Genomic DNA, 24,889 nt, shown 5'->3' with positions numbered 1-24,889 from the left:
GTTTCAAGCCTCCTGGAATAGCCCAAGGGGGCTGTGAGGAGACTGGTCCTCAGTTGACAGTTTGTTCAGCGCCTGACGTGGGCTCTGGCTGCTGCCGCATGATTTCACGTCATTCTCACAGACACCCCAAGACAGATGGAAGTGGGAGGTGGAGCAGCTGAGCCCACCGCAGCTCAGCCCCGAGTCCAGAAGGTGCACGTGGCCTCCATGCTCTGCCTGCGGGTGCACTGCCCGTTGGTGGGGGGGAGCTTAGGAGAGGCCCACCGACAGCTGACCGTGGGGGCTCTGGTCCCTGGAAGGTTCGAGACACTTTAGAGGACTGGTGCCAGTGGCTCAAAGCTAGATGTCACTCGTTCCTCTCATCCCGTCGGTCTTGGGTGCCTTCGCCAGGTCTTGGGAACTGAGTAAGAGGGTGCCAACCTGACTTCTGGGCTCCTGATGTTCTGGTAGTGAGCTAGCCCTGTGTCCTATCCAACAGAACAAAGTGCCTCCGACTCCTATCTGAACCCACCCCTGCCTCAGCGCTGAGGGCACCTGCTTGCACACAATCCCCATGGTTCTGACAGTCTTCATATCTGCAGCCTGGCTGTCAGCCGAGAAGGCAGCTTCTGCCCTCACATGCTTCAAGGTACCTCCAAGGCATGTCTTCAGATGTCAAAAATGCCCTGTGTGCCCACACAGTTTAAGCTGGGTCCCTGTGGAAGCTGGAGGTCACACACTGAGGCGTCTTTGTTCCCCTGGTGAATGACTCATGGAAGCCCTTTACAAGAGAACGAAACAGACATGTTTTGATGGGGAAAAGACATAAAGAATGCAGCTCATTTTTTTTTTCCCAAACAGCCATCAGCCCATCTAATTTAGGCCAATGGGGGCAGACACCCAGGGCTCTGACTGACCTTCCCCATCAGGATCTTGACCCAGTCCCGGGCCCAGGCCACGGGGGAGGGGCAGCCTGACTGTGGCCAAAAGAGAAGGCAGCTTGTTGAGGGCTGTTTTTTCCTGAGGCCTGCACTCCACGTTGTCCTCATGAGCTCTTGCTTTGCTGATGTGACAGGATCATCATAAGACGAGTGGATTTATGCATCACTTACTGTATGCCGAACACAGTTCTGCATGGAGGAACCCTTTAACTCCACCAGCATTCCAAATGCAGAACTGGGGCACAAAGAGAGTGATTTGCCCAGGGTTACACACAGCCAACGGGCACAGGTCGAGTGCCAACCTGGTGGTCTAGCCCTGGAGTGTGCACTCCGGGGGGAAGAGCGCGTCTGGAGTCAGGAGACCGGGGCTGGAAGCCAAGCTCCATACTTTGCTTCCTGAGTGGCCTTGGAGAAAACCTCTCTGAGCCTTGTTTTCTCAGTATGCATTTGGAGGTAAAAGGCACTGTCATGGATTAGGCACTGGAGGGTCTTCTATAGACATGGGCTGATACAGATCTGAGGGGAAAGTTACATGTCTGCCTCGGGCCCTAACCAACTCCCCCAGGCTTTTGGGGTAGAGTAAGGGGGAAAAAAACAACAGCAGGCGAGGCTCCAACAGGCCTTCAGGACAAAGTAATCTATTGTGAAAAGGTCTAAATTAACACCGACAGTGGTCCTCACATGGACACACACACACACACACACACACACACACACACCTAGCTATCAAGAGGCCAGCAACTATGAACCACAGTATACCTGCCCAAGAACGAGCGAAGGTCTGCTGTGTCCCCTGTTGCTGACCGCTTTGGTTTCATCATTCAGGGCCCAGCTTTGAGTCCTGGGTTCCTGGCAAGTCCCAGGATAAGTGGATGGTTTGCATCATCAGTCCAGGGTCACTTTTCCTTTAGTCTCTTTGAACTGGGGAAATCCCATGTTGACAAAGAGGAACCCACGACCAAGCCCACGACAGAGAAAGGCACAGGAAGCAGCTCTGTGACTTCAGGTAACAGCATCATGTCAACCCAGCTGCCGGGGCCCTGCCCTACCTGATCTCTGGTTTCTTGACAGGAAGGAAATCGTTCCCAGGTGGCAGGCTCAAAGTGGCTCTTGAGCCAGGTAGATGCTTCTGCCTAATTCACCTCACTACTGACAAGGTCCAGCACCTCCCACTGTCCCCACCCTAGAAGGAGCAGTTCTGGCTGCACACCCTTACTGCCCACCTGGGGTCTACCCATGGAGGCAGCAGTGGAGGGACCTTCCCTGCTCGCAAGTGTGTGAGGACGGCATCCAAGCGGGAGCTCAGGACTGGCCACTGTACCACTCTCAGATCTTGCGCCAGGACCCTCAGGTTGTAAGAAGCCACTGGTTCCATTCTAGCTGCCTCTTGATGGGCTTTCTAGACAGGCAGTGCAATCAATGCCCTTCCTTTGGCTTAAATTCCTTAGAATTGGGCTTTAATCTCTCAGCACAACAAGACCCTGGCTAATACAAAGGGATCTTAAACCATATAGCGAATGCCAAACTGAGCAGTGTGAACATGGGTTTTGTAAGCCCTGGGAGGTATTGGGGTAGACCTGTTAGGTTTCATCAGCTGACATGTCTAAAACTCACCCTCTAATCTCAGTCTGTAAATGGTTCTTGACTACCAATGGTGTGCGAGACGCTACGTTCAGTCCTTGTCCACATAAGCACTTACTTCAAGATGGTGGTAAAATCCAGTGGCTAGAAAAAAATGTAACCAGTTTTTGCAGTGTTCAGGAGTCCTGGAAGGTCTGGAGGCGAGATGCCCTCCAGGCAGCTTCGAGAGCCCAGCTGTGGGGCAGGGCTGTGGTGGGAAGGGTAAGTCCTGGAGAATCACCCAGAACAGAGAAAGACGGGAAGGTGGCCTCAGGGAAACGTGAGCGGCAACAAGCACAGTGACAGGTTGGTGCTGCAGATCCCAGGGTGGGTGTGAGGCTGATGGACAGTCGACTCAGACAGGTGGTTCTTGAGCACTGGGCAGGGAGGCAAGAGCAACTGCTGCATGGCCTCCGAAAGGCTGACTCCGACCTAGCGTTAGGGGACAAGGTCAAGTCCAGCTCTGCTCTGTGACAACGAGCACCTTTCTGAATTTCAGCAGGGACATCAATGCCCCCCCACACACACTTTGTCTACCTCACAGGACGTCTGTTACATGCCATGTACGAGTCTGTCATTAGGGTGGTCATACAAAATTGATAAACTGTGTGAGCCCATTGAAATTTCTACAGATATAAGTTGTAATAGTAAGTCTGTGAATTCGAACATCACATCATTAAGTATCCTTGGGATAACTATAAAGGTAATTGGAGTCTGATGGAAATAACTGGCCAGGTCTCAGCTGGGCCACGGCCCCACGATAGGATGTATGTTAAGAGCATGCGTTTCCCCTCCCCCCGCCTGCTGCCCTCCCTCGGCAAAGCGTGTCAGTCAAGAAACCCCCACCATGGACTCGGGCATTTTGAAACTTCATCTGTCACCAGGAACAGAAGTCAATTATCTCGCCCCAGACATCGCCTCCCTGGGCGATAGATGGAAGCTATTAGCAGGTCCTTGGCAAAGACCTTGTCTGCCTTTGATGCAGCCTCTTTGGCTGGGCTATCCCTGAACCCCTGACTCTCGTAGGGCCCCAAGTCCAGAACCAGCCCACCCCATCGAATCAGGGTGTCTCAAGCTTACGTGGGTCCCAAAAGGCTCTGCTCTGCTGTGAGTCTGCAGGTAACCTCGGTGTCCTCTGAGCTCACTGCTCTCACATGTGGCTTTTGCTGGATAAGCTGGGTTCAGTAAGGGATAGTTCAAACCCAGAACACTGACAGCAGGGAACACCTTCCTGACCCCAGCAGAGACCTTGCAGGTCTCCTCTGTGCATAGCAACCCTGGGCAGGTGACCATGGGAACGGGACAGCCAGATGAGGCCCATCTGAGATCATGAGCTATTTCAGTCAGTTCAGATCTAAGCAGCCATATGTCCCCTAGAGGGACTGTCCAACTTGCACGGAGAAACTCTTTCCTAGATTCTGGGGGTCAGAGAAGGGAGAGGCTAGACTGCAAGGCCATACATGCTGTAGCTTCTTTCCTGGGAGAAATAGCAGTTTGGTGGCCATGCATCTCATCCTTCCCAGCCAGGTGACCGGGCTAGACAAGACAGTGAAGGCACAGAGTGTCTTCCCCAGGACTAGGCTTCCAGCATATTCTTCCCATGTATAAACAGAAGACAGCTGGCTGTTCTCTCCTCTGATTCACAAGGGGTTTTCTTTCCCTGGCAAAGAAGGTGCTCTGTGAAACTGGCTTCGTTTAACTGACGCCATATGTTTCTAGAAACCAGGAGGGATGCCCACTTTTAGCACAGGTACCTGAGTCAAAGGCAGGATCTCCATGTGGCTCCCAACTGCTAGAGATGGATGGAGAAAGAGCGAAGAAAGGCTACAAAACAGTGCAAAGCATACAGCCTTTGGAGGCGGCAAAACCCAGTTTGAAGTAATTTTAGCTCATGGAGCCAGTTTTATCCTCTGTAAGATAGGCATAAAAACCCTACCATAGGGGCTGGAGAGATAGCTTAGCAGATAAGGCGCTTTCCTGCAAAGCCAGAGGACCTCAGTTCAATTCCCCAGGGCCTATGTAAGCCAGATGTGCAAGGTGGCACATGCATCTGGAGTTCATTTGCAGTAGCTGGAAGCCCTAGTGCACCCATTTTCTCTCCTCTCTCTCTCCCTCTTTCCCTCTCTCAAACAAAAAAATAAATGATGTTATTTTGAAATCCTACCTAACAGACAATTAGGATCGTGAAATGGAACAGAACTCATACCAAATACCTGGCCCGGTAGGTGCTCACACTTTTTTACTTCCTTTCCCTTTCTACTAAGTGTCTGCCTCGAGAACATTTCAAAGAATCGATGGGAATAAAAAGCTCCTATTTTCCCGGAGTATTAGTTCAGTGGTTAAGAGCACTTCCTGTGGAAGCACAATGGCCCTGAAGGGACCTGAGACCCCTGAGTTCAATGGCTCCAAACCCTCAAACACAGGTGACATTAGCAGGGCGTGGTGGCACACGCCTTTAATCCCAGCACTCGGGAGGCAGGGGTAGGAGGATCGCCGTGAGTTCGAGGCCACCCTGAGACTCCATGGTGAATTCTAGGTCAGCCTGGGCTAGCGTGAGACCCTACCTCAAAAAACAAAAACGACAACAACAAAAGCAGCTGGCATGGCCCTGCACATCTGTAAGCCCAGTCCCGTGGAAAGCAGAGGCCAGAGGACTCTGGAGTTTAGGAAAATGGCAAGCTCCAAACTCAATCTCCAGGACTCTGTCTCAAGGAAACAAGCGGATGAGCAGTTGAGGGGGCACCTGATGCCCTCCTCTGGCCTCTGTGTACACACAGGGCACTGTACACACGTGTGGATATGCTGCACACACCTCGTTGCCCCTGCCACGCACATGTATGTGCAAAAAAACCCCGTGCCTATCACTTCAGGTATAGGTGGAGTTTGGTTTCCTGGGACTCAGTGTAGCAGCTCAGTGACAGGAAGATTCGGGCTGATTCTCTGGACAGTGTCTTCATCTGATGACAGCTATACCAGGCAGAGTGCCCGTGACAGTTCACAGCTCATGTTCCTCAACTCAGACCTCAGGGTCCAGTCCTCTGGACAGTGCCCCCGTCCCAGCAGAAACCTGGTTCATCTTCTCAAGGGTCCCCCTTATTTTTTACTTCTGTGTGTGTGTGTGCGTGCGCACACATGTGTTCATGGGCATGTGGAGACACACATATGTGCAGGTGTGTGGAAGCCAGAGGACAGCCTGGGGTGCTGATCCTCACGCACTGCCTCTCCCTGGCCTGGCCCTCACTAGGGAGGGTCAGCTGACTACCCTGCAAGTCCCAGACACCCAACTGCCGCTGCTTCCCTAGCATTGGGGTTACAGGTGCAAACACGTGACACCACATCTGTTTTTTTATTTAAATTTTTAAAAAAATTTAAAATAATTTATGTATTTATTTATTCGTTTGTAAACAGAGAGATAGAAGAGAGACAGACAGAGAGAGAATCGGCATGCCAGGGCCTCTAGCCACTGCAAACAAACTCTAGATGCATGTGCCCCTTGTGCATCTGGCTTACGTGGGTTCTTGGGAATTGGACCTGGGTCCTTTGGCTTCGCAGGCAAATGCTTACCCACTAAGCCATCTCTCCAGCCCTTATTTAAAATATTTTATTTATTTATTTGAGAGAGAATGGGCATGCCAAGGCACTCCAACCACTGCAAAAAAAAAAAAAAAAAAAAACCCTCCAGATGCATGTGCCACCTTGTGCATCTGCCTTTGTGTGGGCACTGGAGAATTGAACCTGGGTCCTTAGGCTTTGAAGACAAGCACCTTAACCACTAAGCCACCTGTCCAGCCCTCACGCCTGTTTTTGTATGTGAGTTCTGGGCATCAGACTCAGGTCGTCATGCTTGCAAGGCAAGTGCTTTATTAACTGAGCCATCTTCCCAGCCCCTAACCTTCCTGCTTCTTCTGGTAGATGCTCTCACATCCTTGGGTCTGTCTGCTTCGAGTGTGCTAAGGACAGGGCTGGCCACTGGCTTTTCAGCGCCGAATGTGCTTGTCACTGAACATTCTCATCTTCCCTCGGGTGTTCGCTGCTCCTGACACAGCAAACCTAGCATTTATCTGCACAGGAACAGCTCGTTGCAAGAGGTTATTACTACAAAGGGGTAATCATCAAGCTGCAACTGATAATTATTTGATTTTTATGCTAAATTCTATTCAGAAGGTGGTTAGGAAAGAATAAGATGGAAAGCAATCCTATGTGCAAAGAATATTTGAAGGCATAATAAATTTGAATCACAGATGCCTAAACCCATGGACCCAGCTACCGTGCAGCACACAAAAGCAGTATCCATGACAATATCTTTACATTAGAGACCTACCATGACTGGTTGTTTGTTTGTTTGTTTGTTTGTTTCCTGTGTCTTCTTTGATTCCTTTGCTTTCCTCTTTCATTTCTTTGATTTCTTTGAGCATATTTATAATCATTCTTTTGAAATATTTCTCAGGCATTTCCTCTAACTCATTCTCACTGGAGGTTATTTCTGATGCATTAATACCGTGATTTTTGGTGTTTCTTTATAATGTGTATATTTTTGCATCTTGAATTTAATGCCTATATTTTCTAGTTAGCTGCAATATTATTACATGTATCAATAAATCTGATTTTATATATCTTCAGGGTAAGAGCTTAAGATGCTAGGTGTGGCTTTCAAGACTCTCAGAGTATCTACAAAAGTGACCCTTGATGTTGGGTTTGTCTGCTATGAGAGTATTCAAGTAGTCTGAGTGGAACAAAATACAGGCAGATTCTAAAATTTAACTAAACAATGTACACTTTCAATGAAAAACAGTACAGAGTATTTATGCAACAGTAGGTATTATGACATCCAGATCCTTAAACAAAATCACGGTCCCCTAAGGTGTGTGTTGCCCCACACCCTTAATCCTGTCAACTAGGAGGCTAAAACTTCTGGTCTGCTGAGGGTTCCAAGTCAGCTTGAGACCATGTGAGACCCTTCCCTGGTGTAATCCCAGTTACCTCTTGGGATGATTTGGGTCTCAGTTATGCTGCGCTCCTGCTTGGGTCCCTCTGTGTTGCGCTGTGGGTCAAGGTAGGCTGGCTGGGTCTCTGGGTCACTGCTCTGATCGCCTGGTGGGTGCTGTGTAGGTGACTCCCTTCCCCAGGTCTCTGGTGCTCACTGGTGGTGGGGGAGGGGAGGCTGTGGGTGGTGGCTGATGTTTTCCCACTGGTCCTCAAATCGTCTACCTCACAAGCTGCTCCTGTTGGTCCCTGGTGTCCTCCCTTCACATGGGTTTGCGAGGAGCTCCATGTGAGTGAAGGATCTCCTCACCTGGCTTTTCCTGCGGCTTAGGCCAAGCTTTATGGCTGGAGCCACATAGGCCTGGAGCCGCTTCTGCCTGCCGACGTGGGCTCTAGATGCTCTGGATCTGTCCTACTTCTCTGCTGCAGTTGCTAATTCCTTATACGCCTCACTTTTTAGAAGAAAAGTGTATTTTGCTGTTTTCTTTTCTTCTTCTTTTTTTTTTTTTGTTGGCTTTTTCTCCCCTAGGCTGCACATTGCCATCTTAACTGGATGCACATTTGTTTTTGTTTGTTTGTTTGTTTGTTTGTTTTTTAGAAAGAGAGAGACAGAAGAGAGACAGAGAATTGGCACACCAGGGCCTTAGCCACTGCAAATGAACTCCAGATGCCTGTGCCACCTAGTGGGCATGTGCAACCTAGCGCATGCCTCACCTTTGTGCATCTGGCTAACGTGGGATCTGGAGAGTAGAACATGGGTCCTTGGGCTTTGCAGGTGAGCGCCTTAACCACTAAGCAATCTCTGCAGCCCTGTTTTTTTTCTAAATAGTTATTTAGTTATTTGAGAGAGAGAAAGAGGCAATGAGAGAGAGAAAGGGAGGGAGAATGAGCATGCCAGGGCCTCTAGCACTTGTGTGCCACCTTGTGCATCTGGCCTACGTGGGTCCTGGGGAACTGAACCTGGGTCCTTAGGCTTCACAGGCAAACACCTTAACCACTAAGCCATCTCTCCAGCCCCCATAGCTAGTTTAATGTAAAACAGATCCTTAAGGATGAGAGGTTGTTTCCCTGCCAAGACCCCTGGAATATAATGCAGAAATGCATCCTCTCAGTGAGATGGTGGAAAAGGCAGAAGGGCCTGGAGGCCAAGGGCTGCTTCCTGGGCTGTAACGCTCCCGCCACACCCCATCCACACTCACTGTCTCGGCCCAACCACAGGGATGGAGACTGTGGTGAGAAGCGTGTGGCTGACTTGCTATAAACCACAGAGAACTATGCAAAGCCCTCCATCCGCCTTTCTCACTGCTGCCAAAGAATGCCCTTCATGTTTTATTGCCTAGAAAGATACAATCAAGCATGGCTTGCTGCTCTGCTTGTTAGGAGCCCTCCTACCTGCAGGTACCTGTGTGGCACGGAGCCACCTGCTCACCTGTTGACCGGCTGACAATGGAGGCAGGGCTTTTCACGTGTACAATCAAATCCCACCCCTCTTCTGTCCTAGCGTTTGCCTCCTCTGAAAGCTTAGAGCTTGCCTTGTGGTGGCGAGATCAACCCTTTTGTGATCTCATCCCCTTCTCTGCATCTCCAAAGCCCTCCAATGCTACCCTTCTGGGAAGCCATCTCACATCCTGGCGGTCAGAACCAGTCTCTCTTATGACTCATGATGCCCACAGACATCATGGGCACCTCTTGCAAGTCCATTTTTCACATTCTGTTACAAGCCGTGGGCATTACAGCCCCTGAAGGGAAAGGCCCAGACTGGAATCCCAGTTCAGCTGTGTCCCAAAGTAAGCACGTTTTGTTGTAGTTTAGTAAGCTGTGCAGTGGCAGCCACCATGCAGGCATAATAAAGACGATGCTAGGACGAAACGCGGGGGCCTGGGAGATGGCTCGGTGGATAAGGCCTTTGCCTAGTGTCCATGTAAAAGCCGGGTGTGGCGGTGCACATCTGCAACCTCAGCACTGGAGGGGTGGAGACAGGTTGTACCACGGGCTAAGTGACCAGCTAGTATGGTGAATTGTTGGGCTTTAGGTTCCGTGAGAGACCCTACCTCAAAGAAAAAGATGGAGAGTAACTTGGAGAAGGCACCTGACCTAAGCACACAGCTGTACATGTGCAGCCTAACACCTGTGTGCTTACATAAACATGAACATGCATACACAAACATGAACACGCTTACACAAACTTGAACACGCATACACAACCATGAGCACGCACAAGTATGAACACGCATACACAAACATGAACACACGTACACAAACCGAAGGACAAAGTAGAAGCCACATTGCCAGGTGCAAAAGTGATGTCCCCATAAATAGACTGAGTGAATGAAAGACTGGCTGATGAACGAATGAGGTGCTGATTTATACCTAGGAACAAGACCAGCTTACAATTTCAGCAAAAGTGCTTAAAAGTGTTTTTAAGATTCCACAGTCCCAGACCCTTGGTGGGTGGGCACCAGGGGGCAGGAGCTGTTACAAGCCAGGCGCCCTTTCTCATTAATGTTAGGACCCTTTCCAAGAAAGCAAGCAAGCCCGTTCCTCCCTAGATTATTAATCCTAATGGAAAGCTGCTAGAATTTACTTGCAAATAATAAACTCAGCCAAGCTCCTCACATGTTCACTCCAGAAACACCCTTTTGGGTTTTGTAAGCCTGCTTAGCAACGTTTTTGTTTGTTTTGTTTTTGAGGTGGGGTCTCGCTCTAGCCCAGGCTGACCTGGAATTCACTATGTAGTCTCAGGCTGGCCTCGAACTCACAGTGATTCACCTACCTCTGCCTCCCAAGTGCTGGGATTAAAGACACATGCCACCACGCCCAGCTGCTTAGCATTTTTATTACTTGAGCCCATACAGAGCTATTTGTGTGACTGAAGAAAGGTGCCTTCTTTTCCTCCAGCCACTCCACTGCCACCTGCCCCTCACAAAGCCCGTGCCATCTGCAGCCCGGTCTTGATGGCAGCTATAATGGGCAGGGCACCCCACAGCTGTGCACTACATGGTCTGCAGGGCCTCCATTCCCACTTCACTGAGACCCATGGTGAGTTTAGACTTCCTGAAGAGGCCTGCTCCAGTCTTAGGGATTAGCCAATAGGCTTCCACATTCCACAAGATTGAAAAGATGCTCAAATCTGCCAGGTGTGGTGGCGCACGCCTTTAATCCCAGCACTGGGGAGGCAGAGGTAGGAGGATTGCCATGAGTTCGAGACCACCCTGAGACTACATAGTGAATTCTAGGTCAGCCTGGACTAGAGTGAGACCCTACCTCCAAAAACAAAACAACCACAACAACAACAACGAGAAAAAGGTGCTCAAATCTCTCCTCCCTGAGCGAGGGTGCACAGCTCAGTGGTAGGGGACTTGTCTCGCATGCTCGAGCCCCTGGATTTGGCCTCCAGCACCAAGCATGCACACATACACGCCAGTCCTCTTGCCCCTAAATACCTGTCCTTCTTTCCTTTAGGAGCTTGTCTGCTGAAAGGTTCTAAATGAGAAGTATGAGACCTACTGATTTCTGGGTTTGTGTGAGATTTCTGTGTCTTTGATGGACAAGACACCCCCAGTGTAGAAAGCAGGAATCATGTAGGACCTTTCTTTTTTTTTTTTCCCATGGTATAAATTCCAAAGAATGTACTTGAAGTGCTGGGCCTTAGGGACACAAAACTGAAAAGAATATCTAGTCGATTACCTTTTCAAACTCACAGTACAGTGACACAGACAGGTATGCAGGTGGGAAAGTGCTATGTGTTAGCTTTTGCTCACTGTGACAAACTACCTGAGTCAACTGGAAAGGAGGGGAAGGGGCTGCAGATGCCGTTCATTCAAAAGAGTGCGTGCCTCGCCTGCGCAAAGTCCTGGGTGAGATTCTCAGCACCTCATAAAACTGGATGTGGTGGCACATGCCCACAATCCACGAACTTGGGAGGTAGAAGCAGGAGATCAGAAGTTCAAGTTCATATTCAGCTACATAAGAAGTTATGGGCTACCCTTGGCTCTAGACTCTATTGTCATGAAGAAAAGGAGGAGGAGGAGAAAAGAAGAAAGGCTTATTTTGGCCCGCAGTTTCAGAGGCTTCACTCCGTGGCCTCTTGGCCCTGTTGCTTTGAGTCTGTCGTGGCCCAGCACGTCATAGTGGGAGCATGTGGCAGAAGCTGTTGTTCACCTCATGACAGCCCAGAAGCAAAGAGAGACGCATGAGAGGCTGAGGGCCTCATGTTCTCTTCAAGGGTGTGCCCCCTAGTGACCCAACTTCCTTCCACTAGGCCCCACCTAGGGGCCAAGCCTCCAACACTGAAACAAATGCTCAACCAGAACAAGGTGCCACGGGAACAACCTGGAAAAACGTGTCCAACTCAACCAGGATGAAGAGGAGGGGCACTCTATAAATTTTAAAGGGTTCAAGCTGAGTTTCAGATGGGAAGGCGCTCACAAGGTAGACAAGGTGAAAGGCCTATGCTTAGGCACAGAGAGAATATGTGGTCAATCTGAGAAGTTGGGCTGGAGGGATGGCTTAGTGGTTAAGGTATTTGCCTGCAAAACGAAAGGACCCACGTTCAATTCCCCAGGACCCACGTTAGCCAGATGCACAAGGGGCGCACACATCTGGAATTCGTTTGCAGTGGCTGGAGACACTGGCCTGTCCATTCTCTCTCTCTCTCCCTTTTTCTCTGTCAAATACATAAATAAAAATAAAGTATTTTTTGGAGCCAGGTGTGGTGGCGCATGCCTTTAATCCCAGCACTCGGGAGGCAGAGATAGGAGAATCATTGTGAGTTCAAGGCCACCCTGAGACTCCACAGTGAATTCCAGGTCAGCCTGGGCTAGAGTGAGACCCTACCCCAAAACACCAAAAATAAAATAAAACAAAAACAAAATATTTTTAAAAATCTGGGAAGTTATTAATACTTCAACCCATTTCCGGACTCGCAGCCAGGGAGATATTCTGAAATCACAAATCTACTCGACCTGGTCCTGTGGTTGCCTATTACCCTAGGTGAAGTTATGAATCTCACCATGGAAATTTCCAAGTTTATTCCCTGCCAGGCTACTGCAGGCTTTGCCAACCCTCTCTTCTCTCATCTCTCCCTTCAGTAATCTAAACACACTGAGCTTTCTCTCCCTGACTCTGCACAGACTGGCTCTCACTCCCAGATCTTGCTGATACCTAGAAACTGACCCACAGTCAGTTGATTTGATCATTCGTTCACTCAGAGTTCTGGCTTTATATCAGACCCTGTACCAGCTCAAATATTCCAGTGGAGAAATTAGGAGGCACAATCAGGCAGTCTAGCCCTTAGAAAACACACGAAGAAATTGGAGGGAAGCCATTGGAAGATATTTAAGCTAGCCTCAAACAAGATTTGCATTTTATTTATTTTTATTTATTTGAGAGAGAGGGGCTGCCAGGCATGGTGGTGCACACCTTTAATCCAAGAGGTAGGATCACCAAGAGTTTGAGCACACCCTGAGACTACATAGTGAAATCCAGATCAGTCTGAGCTAGAGTGAGACCCGACCTTGAAAAAGGAGAGAGAGGCAGAGAAAGAGAGAGAGAGAATGAGAGAACGGGTGCACCAGGGCCTCCAGCCACTGCAAATGTACTCCAGGTGCATACGCCACCTTGCGCATCTGGCTTACATGGGTCCTGGTGGAATCAAACCTGGGTCCTTTGGCTTTGCAGGCAAGTATCTTAACCTGTGAGCCATCTCTCCACCCAGAGGCTTGCATTTTAGAAGATGTGCTACTGAAAGGATAATTCTGACACCCATGTAAATAGGGTGGAGTGGTGATCTTCAAGTTGAGAGATAGGACTTGTTATAAAGCAACATTTACAGGCAAGGAATAGGCGTGAGTGATAAACAGAACCATAAGTTCCGGAGATAAATTGGATTTGTGGGATGAATGGGGAAAGCTCCTCCTCGCCCCCAAGATGCTGCCAAAGTTTCTACCTGGACAACTGGAGGAGAAAAACAGAAAATCAACAGTCCTAACCAGCAAGTTGTCTGTTTGTTGTGGGTTGGCATTCACCATCAAAGCAGGCCATGTTTCTATAGGCCTGGGCGGCCATTCTGAGCAAGGGGTCTATCTGGGCAAGCTCGCGCCCTGTTAGGACCGGTGCTTAGAAAGGTGAGCACACAGACTCCAGAGTGCCTGCTCCCTATTCCAGCTATGTGCCGGGTCCCAGCAGCCCAGGAGGCTCTTTGCTGGAGAGCAGCGCACACAGGAGGCGTTGATCGCGCCCTCCTGCCATCAGACCCCTGGTCATTGCCTCACTGCGCTTGCTCTGCAGCTAGGTACTCAGAGGGGCTCAGGGTGCCCAACCGGCCATTTCTACAGGTCAGCGCCAGCCAGGGCCTTCCTTGCCACACTCAGGGTTCTGCCTAGCTCAGGATTCAGGACGTGACCTTGGGGGAGGCTGGGAGCCCGGGCCCAAAGCGGTTACGTTGGGGGCCTATGGAAAGTTTGAACACGCCCTGGAGCAAACGACAGGCTCACTTCTTGGCAATGGCAAGTGGGACTCACCAAAATGCAATGCAGAGTTGGCCAGTGAGGTCAGCGTTGGCTGCAAACCCCAAACCACGTGAGAAAGGCCAGGAAGCCGGGCGTGGTGGCACACGCCTTTAATGCTAGCACTCAGCAGGAAGGGATCGGAGGATGGTCAAGAGTTCAAGGCCACTCTGAGACCACATAGTGAATTCCAGGTCAGCCTGGACTAGAGCTAGACTCTACCTCGAAAAAAAAAGTGGCCAGGAGAGAAAGAAAGGGGATGCTGGGAACCCGCTTGGAGACAAAAGCGCCTACCTCCCCATCCCTAAGGGACCCACTGCTGTCAGACGGCTGTTCACAAAACGCTGCTTTCAAAGTGTATCAAAAACCCCAGGGGCTGGAGGGATGGCTTGGCAGTTAAGACACTTGACTGCAAAGCCAAAGGACCCTGGTTCAATTCCCCAGGACCCACGAAAGCCAGATGCACAAGGGGGCACATGCCTCTGGAGTACATTTGCGGTGGCTGGAGGCCCTGGTGCACCCATTCTTTCTTTCTCTGTCTCTCTCTCTTTCTCAAATAAATGAATGAATGAATAAATAAATAACCTCAGGAGGGCTGGAGAGATGGCTTATAGGTTAAAGTGCTTGGGCTGGAGAGATGGCTTAGCAGTTAACTGCTTGCCTGTGAAGCCTAAGGACCCCGGTTCGAGGCTCGGTTCCCCAGGTCCCACGTTAGCCAGATGCACAAGGGGGCGCACGCGTCTGGAGTTCATTTGCAGAGGCTGGAAGCCCTGGCCCGCCCATTCTCTCTCTCTCTCCCTCTATCTGTCTTTCTCTCTGTGTCTGTCGCTCTCAAATAAATAAATAAAATTTAAAAAAAAAGTGCTTGCCTGCAAAGCCAAAGGACCTAGGTTTGATTCCCTAGGATACATATAAACCAGATGCACAAGGTGGCACATGCATTTGGAGTTCGTTTGCAGTGGCTAGAGGCACTGGCGCACCCATTCTCTCTATATCTGCTTCTCTCTCTTTCTGCCTCTCTGTGCTTTTATTTCTCTCTCTCTCTCTCAAATAAATAAATAAAATTATTTTGAAAAAACTCAGGAAGTCAGGCATGGTGTTGCATGCCTTTAATCCCAGTACTCAGGGGAGGCTGAGGTCAGGGTATTGCTGTGAGTTCGAGGCCAGCCTAGGACTACAGAGTGAGTTCCAGGTCAGCCTGGGCTAGGGTGAGACCCTACCTCGGGGTGGGGGCTGGTGGGGAGAAACAGCCTCAGGAAACAACCCTTTGCCATGAAAGCCCCTCACCCAGCCTCAGACATGAGGTGTTCTACAGAACTGAGGAAAAAAAATGTCTGCGTAGAGCCACGAGCAAGTCTATTCTGTAACTAGGGTTACAGCTTCTGCTTATAGACAGGGCACACGCCCACTCAGAAAGCCCCCACTCTCGGGGCCAGTTAGCCACGCTCTTCCAGCACCTCTGGGAACACTTTTACTCTTGAATCATCATCTTGTAAGTGGATCCCCAGAGACTTGTGAGCATTAACACCCTCTGAAAGGGGCTCACTCACTTATAAACTCACTCACTTCAAGGATCTACCTCACACATGCACATGCTTGTAGAATCCCCATGTTTGGTTTTAAGCTCCTCTAAAGGCTACAGGTAAAGTTCAGGAATGTGCTAAAATTGCAAACCTCCCAGGGCGCTTTGAGCCACATAGGTGTGCCCAGGCCCTCCCTCAAGTCTCACTCCGTAGGTGTAGAGTATGGCTTGCTGGAATCTGGATATTAAAAGGGGGCTCTGGGGCATTGGAGGGATGGCTTAGCTGTTAAGGTGCTTGCCCACGAAGCCAAAGGACCAAGGTTCAATTCTCCAGGACCCACATAAGCCAGATGCTCAAGGTGGTGTATGTGTCTGGAGTTCATTTGCAGAGGCTGGAGGCCCTGGCGTGCCCATTCTCTCCTCTCTCTCTGTCTCTCTTAAACAAATAAATAAATAATAGACAAAAGGGGCACTGGGCTAGGGAGATGGCTCAGCAAAGCCACTGGCCCAGACTCACTTCCCCAGATGCACAAAATGGCACACACATCTGGAGTTCTTTTGCAGCCTCAAGGTGCCCTGGAGGCCCCGTATACTTACTCTGTCTCTCTCTCTCCTTGCAAATAAATAAAATAAAAACATCTCATAAAATAAAAAATGGGGCCCCAGAAACCCTCGGGAGTAAGCAAGTATCAGCAATGCTTCTGAGCCAAGGCACTGGTAGTCACCGGGGTGGCTTGTGGGCATTGCCACTATAGCCCCAGTGAGGACAAGCAGATGCTCAGGACAGGACGGGGGAACTGGGATGGGGAGAAGCCTGGGATTTGCATGAACTACAGGAGGAAGGCTTTGGAACAGGTGGGGAGCGGGGGAGCCTTTCCAGCCCTTCTGGCCTTCCCCAGCCATTGCAGCAGCTCAAGCTTAGGCAACAAGCGCTGAGGAGGGCGGCTGCTCGGCTAGGAGATGAGTCACAGGGAGAGGATCCACCCTGGGACTCCATGACAGCACTTAACAAATGTTGTAGACAGTGCAGAGAGCCAGAGGGAAGTCTATTGCCCTTCATCGCCAGATCGTAACAGCCCACAGGGTACATGTCCTGGTGTGGCGTGGCGTCTGTCTGTAGGTCACCTTGTGCCCCGCTGTATAGGGTGAAAGTCACCTTTGTGAAGGATGCTGTGCCACTAAGGCCAAGAATCTTCACTGACACCCTCTCACCTTCATTGCCAGGTCCCTGGAGTCCCAGGGCGCTGGACACACAGGGCAGGCCACGTCATCTGAGTGGGAAGCAAAGGTCCTTGTGGGATTCCTCCGTAGGTTCCAGGGTCCCAGCCTTGTCTGATTGGACCTCCGTGAGACGCGTGATGTCGGCAGCATTCATCCTAATTTCATCCTAATTTTCTCCTTAAGGCAGCTGAAGGTGCCCTGCCCTGTGCTGAGGATCACCGTGCATTCTTGACCTCCGTCTGCACCGTGCTGTTCTCAAGGAGTCCCCTGGCTGGCCTCCCAGCTGAGGCCCGGCTTGAGCTGTCGGAGCTGGGAGCCCGCCTGGGCTGGGCTGCGTCCTCTGTCTGTCACCGTGTCTCTCCAGCCCAGCCACCTCACAGCTGGAATGCACGAGGGAGCACGGGCTGGGCTGTGACAGCTTCAGGAGTAAAACAACAAAGCCAGGAGAAATGGCCAGCAGTCCCAGCACTTGGGAGGTGGAGGTAGGAGCATCGCTGTGAGTTCGAGGCCACCCTGAGACTGCATAGTGAATTCCAGGTCAGCCTGGGCTAGAGCGAGACCCTGCCTTGAAAAACAAAACAAAACAACAACAACAAAAAAAAAACCCTGGGAGAAATGTTTGTGGCAGAAGCCAGCAGAGTTGGGCCCTCCTGTACCAGAGTACTGCGAAGGAATAAATGGTTGAACAGTTTGAAGTGTCCGCTTCCTGACGGCTATTAAAACAGCCTTATTTGACCATTTAAAATTATGTCTAGGGCTGCAGAGATGGCTTAGTGGTTATGGTGCTTGCCTGCGAAGCCTAAGGAACCAGGTTCAATCCCCCCACTACCCACATCAGCCAGATGCACAGGGTGGTGTATGTGTCTGGAGTTCGTTTGCAGTGGCTAGAGGCCCTGATGTGCCTATTTTCTCTCTCTTCCTCTCTTTCTCAAATAAATAAAATAAACAAGTTTTAAAAAATCTAGAGGAAGAATTATCTGGTAAACAACAGTATATTTTTCAAGACATCAATGTACAATATATGACTAATATATTTTATTGAGCAACTGTTTTGTACCAGGTTTTTTTTTGTTTTACCTAGTCTCTCATTCTTGTGTCAACCCTGCCAGCTATGTGATGGCTCCTCCTCTGTCCATTTTCGCAGTGAAAAAGCTAAGCTTCCTAGGGTGGCCCAGTTAAGTGCAAAGAAGGTTACACTGCCATTATTTATATTTTGGACTTCAACCTCTGGAAATCTACACTGGTGTCTGGCTAAATGTGTATATTACACTCACCAAACTGCCCAGTAAGAACTTCTCTTAATGCTCATACCCATATATTAATGCTGCTCTCACTTTTGGTTAGAGGAGCTTCTCTCTTTAGATGGCAGTGACCTTGGGATGACTCAGAAGGCACCATGGTGCTGAGAAGCGACAGAGGAGTGCTCAGCACTGCAGTATCTCTATCACACCTTCCAAGGCTCAGCGTCCATTGTGGAAGAGGTAGTGAAAAGAATGTAAGAGCCAAAGGAAGGGTAGGACTCCTTACAATATGCTCCTCCAGATACAAAATGGCCTGGGTATCCATGACCTCACAGTGCCTGACACTACCTACACAAGACCATCATAATAGGAGGAAAAGATGATGACAACAAAATAAAAGAGAGACTGATTGAGAGGGGGAGGGGATATGAAGAAGAGTGGAGTTTGAAAGGGGAATGGGGGGGAGGAAATTACCATGGTTTATTGTCTACAGTTATGGAAATTGTCAATAAAATAAAATAAAATTAAAATTAAATTAAATTAAGAAAGCCTTTTTATGCATGTGTGCATATCACATGTGCACACGCATGTGAAGGCCGGAAGACAAGCTTGGGTGGTGTTCTTCAAGAACACCCTCTACCTTTATTGAGACAGGGTCTCTTACTGGTCTGGAACTGGCCAATTAGATTAGACTAGCTGCCTAGTGTGCCTCAGGGATTCTCCTGCTTCTGCCTCCCCAGTGCTGGGATAATACATGCTATCATGCTTGGAGTTTTTGCTTCGTTTTTTTTTTCTCCATTTTTTGAGAGAGAGAGAGAGAGAGAGAGAGAGAGAGAGAGAGAGAGAATGGGCACACACTAGGGTCTCTAGCTACTGCAAATGAACTCCAGACACATGCACCACCTTGTACATCTGGCTTACATTGATACTGTGTGGCAGAGCTCCAGGTGCGCTGTCTTCCTCATAATGCTGCTATGAACTTGGAGTTCCTTCACTCCCTCACACTCAGGTGCTCTTTCTCCATTCAAGATTCAGTTCAAAGCCGAGTGTGGTGGCACGCACCTTTAATCCCAGCACTCAGGAGGCAGAGGTAGGAGGATCGCCGAGAGTTCAAGGCCACCCTGAGACTACATAGTGAATCTCAGGTCAGCCTGGGCTAGAGCGAGACCCTACTTCAAAAAATAAAAAATAAAAAAGGATTCAGTTCAAGTGTTACTTCCTCTAAGAAACCTTTTCTGATTGCCTCTCTAATGTAACTATTTCTCACCCCAGCCCAGATGTTTTTTTAAAAAGTATTTTATTTTTATTTATTTGAGAGAGAGACAGAAAGAGGCAGGCAGAGTTACAGAGAGAGTGGGCATACCGGGGCCTCCAGCCATTGCAAATGAACTCCAGGCACCTGTACCACCTTGTGCATCTGGCTTACATGGGTCCGGAGGACTAAGACCTGGGTCCTTAGGCTTCATAGGCAGGTGCCTTAACTGCTAAGCCATCTCTCCAGCTCATTTTTTTTTTTTTTGCAGGGGGGCTTTCGAGGTAGGGTTTCACTCTAGCCCAGGCTGACCTGGAATGTACTATGTAGTCCCAGAGAGACCTTGAACTCACGGTGATCCTCCTACCTCTGCCCCCCAAGTGCTGGGATTAAAGGCATGCACCACCAAGCCCAGCTTCCAGATGCTTTTTATTCCATTTCATTTCTTTCAGTAGGACTTTACATGAGGGTGTGGATGTGGCTCAATTGGTAGAGTGCTGGCCTACCATACGTGAAGCTCTGGGTTGGACCCATATACCACATTAGCCTGGGTAGGTGGCACATGCCAGTCCTTAAGAGGTTGAGGCAGAAGGATCAGAAGTTTGTTATCCTTGACTACATAGGGAGCTCAAGGCTAGCCTGCGCTTCATAATACCTTGTCTAAAAAGGAAAGAAGAGGAAAGGAAGGGAATAAAAAAGAGAAACTTAGAAAACTCACAGCAAGGGTTGGGTAGATTGCTTAGCAGTTAAGGGTACTTGCTTGCAAAGCCTACCGGTTGGGGTTCAGTTCTCCAGTACCCAAGTTAAGCCATATGCACAAAGTGGCACATGGGTCTGGAGTGTGTTTGCTATAGCCAGAGGCCCTAGCACACCTGAATCCTCATTCCCTATCTCCCTAAGTAAATAAATAAAAATAAAATAATCTCACATCAAAATAAAAAGCCAGGGACCACAGAGATGGTTCAGCAGTCTAATGACCTGTGTTCTATTCCCCAGTACCCACATAAGTCCAGATGCACATTTGGCACATATATCTGGCGTTCGTTTGCAGTGCCTGAAGACCCTGGTATGCCTATCCTCTCTCTTTTGTTCTCTGTATCTATCTATCTATATCTCTCTTCTCTCTCCCTGCTTGCAAATAAATAAATAATTTTTTAAAATAGATAAAAAAACAAAATTCACATACTTAACCTTTAAGGATTTTTATTAAGTTCCATCCATACACTAGAATTAACATATTTTGGAACACAGGACTTCTGAGAGGACAGAAGACCAAAGCCCTCATTTGTGGTCTATCCTTTGGGCAAGCTAGAAGAATGTCTCTTAAGTGTCAAGTGCAAAGGTATTGGCTCGGGGTCTTGTTAAGTCTTGCACAGACTGGCACAGTAGGAATGATGTCTGCATCTCTCCTGAGCTCCCAGATGCTGAAGTTGCTCAAGGGACCACACTTTGAGTAGCAAGGGTTGAGGGGCAGGAGGTCCTTCACTCCTATGGGACAGTGTCCTATGGCCCACTGAAACTGGAGCTGTTCCTATGGCTCCCAGCACAGAGGAAGACTTCAATGTCTCAGTGCCTGATAGGGAAAGGTGGCCCAGTCCGGTCACCACAGCTCTTCCCAGCCAGTGCTTGGACTCCTCTGCAGACATCTTTTTCAGAATACTTGAGCAGCCAGAGACAAACCACTGGGGTGGAAGGCTCAGGGAAGGAGACCAGTTGTGCACAGCAGATTATAAACTAGACACATTCCCTGTATTGAATTCATATGCCTCTTCATCCTGCATGCTGGTAAGAACCCCCATATGACTTGATTCCCTTAACATTTATGGAGCATCCACTGCATGTTTGCTCCGTTTTCACGCTGGAGGTACAAAGATAAGTAAAACGCATCCATTTCCCCAGAAGGTTAGTTTGCTGGAGGAGGAGGGATAAGAAAGCAAGTGTTCTAATCATGATAAAATGTGAACATTCCTATCATGGAAGTGCCCTGTGCTTCAAGGGCACCAAAACATTTTATATCAAGAATCAAGTTGCTTTCCAGACCAATGAAATGAGTGCTTCCATCTTGTCTGACTTAATACTTGGCAAAAACAATCACTTCTCATGCCAATGCTTATGGAGAGGGGAAGGGCGGAAGGGTGGGAGGCGCCCCTCAGTGCCACTAAGCTCTAAGTACTGGTGTGCCAGCCATTTCCTCACATCTAGAACTCTGTGGAAGCAGAGAGGCCAAGATGGCCAATTCTGCTAAGAGGTTTCCAGAAACAACAGAAAAGACCCTTGATTCTTGGGTTCAGACTTTGGTTTGATCCTGAAAGATGACCACAGGTTTTCCAAGCAGACAAGAGGAAGAACACTCGAAGTGGAGGCCTCGGTGGGTGTTTGGGTGTGAGCATGAGGGAGTGTGCAGGGTGTTGGTGGGCAATGCCAGCTGACATATCCCATAGGAAGTAGCTGTAAGGAAGAAGTGCATTCGGTAGGGAAGGACAGAGGGGCACTGTGAGCAGGTCAGTGTGGTGCCAGTGAGACTGGCACACTTTCCCAATAAAAGGGACTTACACTTTATTGTGGGGATCGTTCAATGTGTTGTAACTCCTCAACTCTTTCCCAGAGATAGTAGATGAGGGAATGTGACCATGTGCCAAGAAAGCTGCATGGCTATTCACATTTGAGTGCTATATAATTTTCGTGTGTTATTTAACACTAGGCTTTTGATTTTTGTGTTGACCATTGGACGAGGTCAAAACCACACTCAGGTCAAGGCATTACAAACACAGGCAGGGTTTGGGGGATGTTTGGGGGCCCATAGTTTGCCAAGTCCTAGGTCAGATCACAGTTGGGTGAGGATAATAGGTAAATTTATCTGGTTGCCTATAGTGGTAGCGCACACCTTTAATTCCAGCACTCAGGAGGCAGAGGTAGGAGGATCATGGTGAGTTCCAGGCCACCCTGAGATTACAGAGTGAATTCCAGGTCAGCCTGGGCCAGAGTGAAACCCTACCTCGAAAAAACAAATAATAATAATACATTTTTTAAAAATTGTAAAAGAAAATAAATTATTGGAGCTAAGGATATAGCTCAGTGAGTAAGAGTGCTTGATCTGTAAGCATGAGGATTGGACTTGGGTTCCCAGCACCCATGTCTAACGCCATGTCTAGGACTTCAGGGATGAAGCAGGGCTGGTGTCGGCAGAAGATCACTGGGGCTCACTGGTCAGCTTCAAGTCCAGTAAGAAACCCCTTAATAAGGTAGAATAGTGATGGAGGAGGGCGTACTCCTGACCTCTGCACGTGTAAGCGCAAGGCCTGGGCATCTCCACCACACAGCGATCATACATACCACACGCCAAAACCAAGCAAAAAAAGAAATTGTTGCAAGTGTCCTTTCAGAGCTTTAGCAAGAGCTGGAGAGATGGCTCAGCAGTTAAGGCACTTGCCTGCAAAGCCAAAGGACCCAGGTTCGGTTCCCCAGGACCCACATAAACCAGACGCACAAGGGGGCACATGTGTCTGGAGTTCGTTTACAGTGGCTGAAGGCCCTGGCGTGCCCATTCTCTCTTTCTCTCTGTCTCTCTCAAATAAATAATAAAAATATTTTAAAGACATAAAAGCTTTAGCAAAAGCTACTTGCATACCAAGTGCTAACTAAGCTTGTCTTTTCTCTTCCATTAAAACAAACCCCACCCTCTATTGGCACTTGTGTGTTATTTTCAGTACTAAAAAACAACAAATAGCAGTTTCTTAATTACTGCAAGACAAATAACATTTATTAACATGAGCTGCCTTCACTCATATAAGATAGTGCACTGATGTTTTATGCAGTAAGTGCTTAATCTCATGAGCATGACTCAGGGTGGGCAGGCTCAGAGCTTTGGCTCTTGGCAAGGAAGATACAATTTATTCAAAGCACACTGATAAATGTTTAATGGCCTTGTGTCTGGAAGAAAATGTGTAGGTACACGCATGTAAATAAGTTTATTTTAATTTTTGCTCATATATATATATATATATATATATATATGTAATTTGATAGAGAGAAATAATGGGCACATCAGGGCCTCCAACCACTGCAAACAAACTCAGATGCATGCACTACCTTCTGCATCTGGCTTACGTGGGTACTGGGGAATTGAACCTAAGTCCTTAGGCTTTGCCAACAAGCATTTTAACAGCTAAGCCAGCTCCACAGCCCCAATTCTTGCTGACTTAAAGGATGTTTAGCACATAATTTGTAAGTCACCCCACTCTCTATATATTCCATGTAGCTAAGCAAGTCTTGGGGAGTTCATTGATTTTGCTCAGCCGGTCTGTGTCTGCAGTCCATCCATGACTTGATGAAATACGACCCTGAATGAATGCTTCTTATCCACCTCAGCAAAGACGTTGCTTACGTTGTTGACAGATGAGTGTGGTGCTGACACACTGCTGGTTGACATTTGTTTATGTTAATGAATAAGACTGAAATGGTGAAGATGTATGTTTTAACTTCATCTGCCGGTGACACAAGTGGCCTCTTTGCTGTATCATAAATTAGTTTGCAAGTATTGGATTTTTTTCCCTCACAGATCTTCACTATTCACAATGTAAGGGCTGCAGATATAGCCCATTATAAGTATAATCGTCAATATGTTAAAACCTTATTATTTTATTCAGTTTATACAATCAAAAAATACTAAGTCAAGCTATAATTTCTTTTTTTTTTTAAGGTAGGGTCTCGCTCTAGCCCAGGCTGAGCTGAAATTCACTATGTAGTCACAGGGGGGTAGCCTCGAACTCAGGGCAATCCTCCCACCTCTGCCTCCCAAGTGCTGGGATTAAAGGCATGAACCACCACACCAGGCTAAACCACGCTTTTTAAATTTTTTCATTTATATATTTGAGAGAGAGGTGGGGGAGAGAATGGGTGTGCTAGGGCATCCAGCCACTGTAAACAAACTCCAGATGCATGTGCCACCTTGTGCATCTGTCAAGCCATGATTTTTAGCATGTGCCCATTTCTCTGATGTAAATATGCCTTCGGTGGAAAACTTAAAGCTTCTGGGAGCTGGAGAGGTGGCTCAGTCTGTGAAGTGCTTGCCACATAAGCATGAGGACCTGAGTTTAGATCTTCACTATCCACACTAAAGCCAGGTGTGGTAGTATGTGCCTTGAGCCCGCTTCCGGGAAGGCAGAGATAGGAGGATCTTTAGAGCTCAAAAATTAGTCTAGCTCATTCAGTGAACTCCAAGTTGAGTGAGAGACCCTCTGCCTCAAAAATATAAGGTAGCAGCTGAAGAGATGGCTTAGAGGTTAAGGTGTTTGCCAAAGGACCCAGGCTCAATTCCCTAGCACCCACATAAAGCTAGATGCACAAGGTGGTGCATGAATCTGGAGTTTGTTTGCAGTGGCTAGGGGCCATGATGTGCCCATTCTCCCTCGATCTGCCTCTTTCTCCCTCTCTCAAATAAATAAAATATTTTGGGGCTGGAGAGATGGCTTAGGGGTTAAGATGCTTGCCTGCAAAGCCAAAGGACCCAGGTTTGAGTCTCCAGGACCCACATAAAACCGGATGCACAAGGTGGCACATGCATCTGGAGTTCATTTGTAGAGCCTGGAGGCCCTGGTGCACCCGTTCTCTCTCTCTCTCTCTCG

This window comes from Jaculus jaculus, chromosome 18 (genome assembly GCF_020740685.1).
Source record: "Jaculus jaculus isolate mJacJac1 chromosome 18, mJacJac1.mat.Y.cur, whole genome shotgun sequence".
Lineage (NCBI taxonomy): Eukaryota > Metazoa > Chordata > Mammalia > Rodentia > Dipodidae > Jaculus > Jaculus jaculus.
Note: the sequence above shows the minus strand (reverse complement) of the source record.